The sequence below is a fragment of the Cynara cardunculus genome, assembly GCF_001531365.2.
Source record: "Cynara cardunculus var. scolymus isolate 2C chromosome LG 16, CcrdV1, whole genome shotgun sequence".
NCBI classification, from domain to species: Eukaryota; Viridiplantae; Streptophyta; class Magnoliopsida; order Asterales; family Asteraceae; genus Cynara; species Cynara cardunculus.
The window spans coordinates 4,085,591-4,092,144 of NC_037543.1; positions in this window are offsets into that span (position 1 = coordinate 4,085,591).

A 6,554-nucleotide genomic window follows, 5' to 3' on the forward strand; every position below is an offset into this window, starting at 1 on the left:
CTAATATATTATGCACCCATTTCATCATTATGAAACATTTTCATATGAACATTATTATATTATGAACCGATTTCATTATACCAACCTTAAATGAAGAATTCATTCCATAACAAGCTATAATCTTAACAAAACTTTCCAGATTCATTGAATAACAAAAAATATAAAATCAATTTTTAATATTATAATATATTAAAATCATTAAATCTTTTCATTCATATGAATATGTTTCATCATCATGAAACGAGTGCATGAACATGTACAATATTAATAAAATAAGCAAATAAACCATTTTATAATGAAACATTCTCATATGAACATTAATTGCTTAAAGAATAAAATATATTATGCACCGGTTTCATTATACCAACCTCAAATCAAGAATTCATTCCATAACAAGCTATAATCTTAGCAAAATTTTCCAGATTCATTGAATAACAAAAAAAAATCAATTTTTAATATTATAATATATTAAAATCTTTAAATCTTTCCATTCATATAATTTCCATTAATAAATTTCCTTATTTAATATTCCTTAATAACTTTCTTATTTATCAAAAAATAATGAAAATGACCGAAATACCTTTATTGATTAAATTTAATTAAAAAAGAATGAAATTTTCCTATTGGTCGATTTTGGTTTACACGGTTTTTTAGAATGACATGGTTTTCATTTGAATCTACCCCTATATATATATATACATATATATATATATATACATATATATATACATACATACATATATATATGTGTGTATATATATATATACACATATATACATATATATATGGTCAAGTTCAAATGTTAACCAAAGTTTTTGTGTTAACTTTGTTAACCGATCTTGACCATTCAATCTTATAATAAACGGTTGTGATTAATCATGATAAAAACTTATTTTTTTTTAAATTTAGAATTTCATAAAGATAAGTGAACAAAGTTGAAAGGGTATTTAGGTAAAAAAATTATGTAACTCCCATATCATTAATTAATTGGGAGTTACAAAATAAAAAATTCTATGATTTTTGTTAATTTATTTTTGTTAATGTAAGAACCATATGAATACAACTATATATATATATATATGAATCATTGTGTCAAATACAAACAAAAATTTGACATATATATGAACTTGGACTGCATAGCATTTATGAATACAATATGAACATAATAAGAATAACTATTATACGAAAGTAAATACATAAAAAAAACAGATATGAACACGATATGAATAGCTTGTGAACAATAGTTCATTTATTATAAACACATTCATGAGCGATCTTTTGTCAATTGGAGTTTTATACATGTATTGCATCCACACCGTTTAAGGTTCACCCTTGTTCATATATGTTTCTGATCTTATATGGTTGTTCACCCCTTGTTCATATCATATAAAATATATGAACACATAACCCCGACGCTATGAACACCGGGTGTAAACACTTACACAAATATAAAGATTTGGTATCAAGCTTAAAAAATAACACTTGTGTTCATATGATAGAAGTAACATGAATACAATGGTTCATGATTCATAAAAGTCGGTAATATGACAATATGAAAATGGGTCGTGCATGTACTTTCATTTGAACATGTGAATTAGGTACGTATTTTAATAATTAAAGAAAAAATCTATCAATACAAGATGAATTATAAAAAACACAACACTTCGTAATGAACATAACTTGGATTAAAACGAATCTAAAAAAAATAAAAATTTATTACCAAGACATTCGCTTTGGTTAATTTCTTCAATTCCCGACCTCGAACTCCAATTGTCATCATAAACCATTTTAATCTTCTCACTGTTGTCGATTTATTTTCCATAGCGTTTATTCATATTAGCTTGATCGATACCGAAATTTTTTACTACATTGTTTTCTATGCGAATTAAAAACTGATAAAACAATGAACATGCAAGATCAAGATTAAAAAAAATATATTAATATTATAAATGCATATTTTTTTGGATTTGATGATTTGTAACTCCCCATTAATTGTTTGGGAGTTACATATCAAATCAATTTACTGTAATACTCTTGTAATTAAAATGTGAACATAACATAAACCTACAAGAAGAATGAAATTTGATTGGTTGTCATGGTTTTCAAAGTTAACACAAAATTGTTGGTTAACATTTGATCTTCCCCCTATATATGTATATGTATATGTATATATATGTATATATATATATATATATATATATATCTTTATTTCATTCTTTCATTTTCTCACCAAGTGAGATATCTAAAGCTCAACAATAATTCACCATTTGAGAATAATCCATTCTCACAATGTCAGCTCAATACMTCTTTGTTCTTCACCAAATATCACTTCATTCTTTGTGCGGTTTATTAAAAATGAAGATTTTTTTATTTTGTATGATTATTATTTTTTGCAAAAATGAGGTCGGTCAAAATGAACAAACTCATGAATTCAGAGGGTTGGCCAAAATGAGCCAACCTCATGAGTTGTCACAAAAACATCTCAAATCTTCCTTTAAAATACCCACCATTTATTGTAAATATTTCATATATCCATCAATGTGGGAGACACAAACTCAACCACAATTCAAGAAATGAAGAATACCCACTTCTGAAGATGCCACCTCATCTTTGTGGGTTTTCTTAATATATGTGCGGTTTATTTTAATATACATAAAAATAAAGATTTTTTTTTATTTTGTATGATTATCTTTTTTCTTTTTTGCTAAAATGAGGTTGGCCAAAACGAGCAAACCCATGAGTTTGGAGAGTCGGCCAAGATGAGTCAACAACGTGAGTTTAGAGGATTGACCAAGAGGAGCCAACCTCATGAGTTGCCATAAAAGTATCTCAAATCTCCCTTTGAAATACCTACCATTCATTGTCAATATTTCATATCTCCGTCAACGTTAGATACACAAACTTAGCCACAATTTAAGAAATGAATAATACTCACTTCTTTAAAATGAGGTTGACCAAAATGAGCAAACCCATGAGTTTGGAGGGTTTGACCAAGAGGAGCTAACGTCATAAGTTGCCACAAAAACATCTCAAATCTCCCTTAAAAGAACTCACCATTCATTTGTAAATATTTCATATCTCCATCAATGTGGAATACACAAACTCAACCATAATTCAAAAAATGAAGAATACTCACTCTTTAAGATTTCAACTCATCTTTGTGGGTTTTACTTTATATATATATAAAGAAGATAAAGATAAAGATTTGCCTACAAATAATGTTTTTAACCAAATTAACGGCTTGTTTGGTTGTGTTTTGGTTTTTCATTTAATTCTTATAAAAATAAAACTGTCTGTGTGGATTAATATGTATGTATTGGTTAAGAAAGTTTCTATCTGAGGGATTTTTTCGTAGATGGAGTGAGCTATTTTTTTAATTGAGAGGGACATGTTTAGAAATAAACTTGGTTTTGTATATAAAGCTCCAGAAGCTTATTGAATAACTCACCTATATATCATTAAGCCACTATGAAATAATCATATATAGCTGACAAAATAAGTTGATTCTCACTAAACTGCTTACAAACAGGCTCGTAGTTTTATAAAGGGTTAAACGTAAGAAATGTAAGTATCTCCGGTGGACATGCAAAAATAGAAATTTTAGAGATTTAAGAGGTGTTTTTGGTCCAACAATTTTTTTAAAATAGAGAAAAAAACATACAGTGTGTGCAAATTTTTTAAGTTTGAAAAATCTCTAAAACTCTATATTAAAGAAAAATAATAATTAATATTTAACTGTTTTTCACTAGTATGAGACATTAAAACTAAACGTTCATAAAAGACAACATACGATCAATAGAAAGCAATTGGAATTTTTATTTGATAGCGTAGATTTTTGTAGTAATCAAGAAATAGATTGAGGCTTATATCGGGATTTGAGACACCAATAAGACTCTAAGACCTTAACTTTGACATTAATATGTAATTTTATTTACAAAGCCCAAACAACATTTCAAGCCCAAGTTTATGTCACTCCTTAGGGCTTGTTTGATAATTGTTGAATGGTTTGGTACAGAATGATTAAGTTGTCAGAATGATTAAGAGACTCTCATGATATAGTGCAAAATGAAATATAATTGTTTGGTAATTGTGTACAATGAAATTAGGGTTCTTAATGGTTAAGGAAGATCCAAGATACAAAATCATTCAGAATGTTTTAGAACAATTAAGAAGCAGACTTTTTTTTGCCAAACAAGATTCATCTCTTAATGATTCAGATGTTGTCTCTTAATAGAACTATTAAGAGTTAAACAAACAACTCATTAATTTATTTAAAGTCCAAGCACTGGGCTTTTTTAAGTGAGTTCCATTTCATCTTTGCTCCTGTGTAAGTGTGTACTACAAAGTTTCCATAGTAAACCAAGTTTCAACATGCTAAAGTTAACATGCCTATAAAAGGGGTCCACGACTTAGGTTCCGATCATTCCAGTAAAAGACACTGTAAGTGTTTTTTTATAGAGTAGAAAGATGTGCGTTAAATTTTTGAGAGTATATGTATTATTCAGGAGGGCTTGAGAGTGTAGAATTGTGTGCTGAATTTTCTCTCTGAAGGTCATTGTTTTTTTCTGATTTGAAAGTTCCCTCGTAAATTCTTGTTTTTTTCTTTTTTCTATAATTGTTCATTGATTGGATTATTGGGAAACGTTGAGACCAATTTCTCAACTACAGGCGCCTGATTGGAGGGGTGGTTAAACTTAAGAAGTTTTGCAACAAGGAGTTTAATGGTTCGTAGATTGTAAAGAACATCTCCAATAGATTTTTCAAAATTTCTTTAAAATAGAGAAATAAAAACTTAAAATCTCCAAAAAAAAATTACATTCATCTCCAACAGATTCTATATTTGGAGACTAAAACATTAATTATATTATAAAATAATTTGTTTATATAAATAAAATATTATTTTTCTCTCATAAACATTTAACATCAATGATTCCTATTGGTGTGAATATACTAAAAAAATGTTTCTCTCTCATTGTAATCATTTATCATTTTTCGAATTTGGATAAATATACACCCTCTTTCATATTGGAGCAAAAATATGCTCAAAATCTCCATTTTCTCCATTTTTGAGAATCTCTTGAAGATGCTCTAAGGCAATTAAGACGAATACTGCTCCATGTAGGAAGAAGTTCTTACGTTAGAGCATCTCCAACAAGTTCTTATCGGGTAAGAGTTATCACCTTCACCTACCACGTAAAACTCTTGATCATTGTCTTTTCTCTAATGAAATTTACAATCTTATCCGAGAACTGAGAATCTTACTCGATAAGAGAAAAGACAATGATCGAGAGTTTTATGTGGTAAGTGAAGGTAATGGACTCTTACCTGGTAAGCATTCATCAACTTATAAAYGTTTACCGTTAAATCCATTTTGATGGTCAATAATGTTATCTCATAAAGTAAATTAGAGTGATGACTTTTGTTTGTAAGCATTTGGTAAACGACCCCTAAATTAAACCACATTTATAAAAACTTAAAAATAAAACAACTAAGAAATATGTGAAATTTTTTCTAAAAAGATATCGATTGAGACGACATGTTTTCATTATAGCTCATGTATCCTGTATCGATTCTTCGAAGACACCTCATCGTTTCTCCACCACAAATACAAACACAACATCTTATGCCGACACCTAATATATCCACCCTCAATCCGTCTCCACTGCCCATCGTTGGCCTCGATGTTCAATGGCGTCTCAACCACACCAGAACTTTAGAAACCGAGTTGCCACTCTACAACTTTGTGTCGGTGTCGATATCTTCTGAACGTTCCCTCKCAATTTTTTTTGTTGAAACCCCTCCTAGGCTCCTACATCTTTTTTTTTATTATTAACCTGGATATCCAACCCGCTATGCGAGCCGACTAATCCCAGGGTGACCACCTGCTTTGCAGATAGTCCGGAGTCACCGCATTTAAACCTCCGTGGCCACAAGGGGATTTTACCCCTTTGTTACCCCTTCGGTTACATCTTTGTTACCCCTTCAGTGGTTGTTGCCCTAGGCGATCGCACGAGTTACCTTTTTGAATCTACTCCACTCACGATTATAGAGTCGATTAAAAATATATTAGTGACGGGTTGGTATGTTGGATTGCACTACGTGTAAGCCAATTTCAATCATATTAGTTTACGTGTTGACAGTTTGACAAGTTAATTATTGTTGATGTGATAAACAATTTAATATAATTAAATACATTAATACATTAAAAACAAAAATGCAGTTTAAACCATAAGGGTGGTGTTTGATTGGTTTGAGTTTGTCTTCAAAGGTCAAAAATTACCGGGAGGTTCCAGGTTTAAATACAAGGAGGAACAAAAATCTCCTTGTAGCCACTGAGATTCAAATGCGGTGACTTCGGATTATTTGCAAAGCAGGTGATCGTTCCGGAATCAGTCGGCTCGGATAACATGTTAATAAAAAAATGCAATTTAATATTTTTGGTTTTATAACTATAAAAAGGATTACACAAGGGGAGTGCCTTTAACAAATTCCGTAAAAGCCAAACCCACCAGACCCAACATCGCAAACCGCCCATTCCACAGCTCTGCATCCGA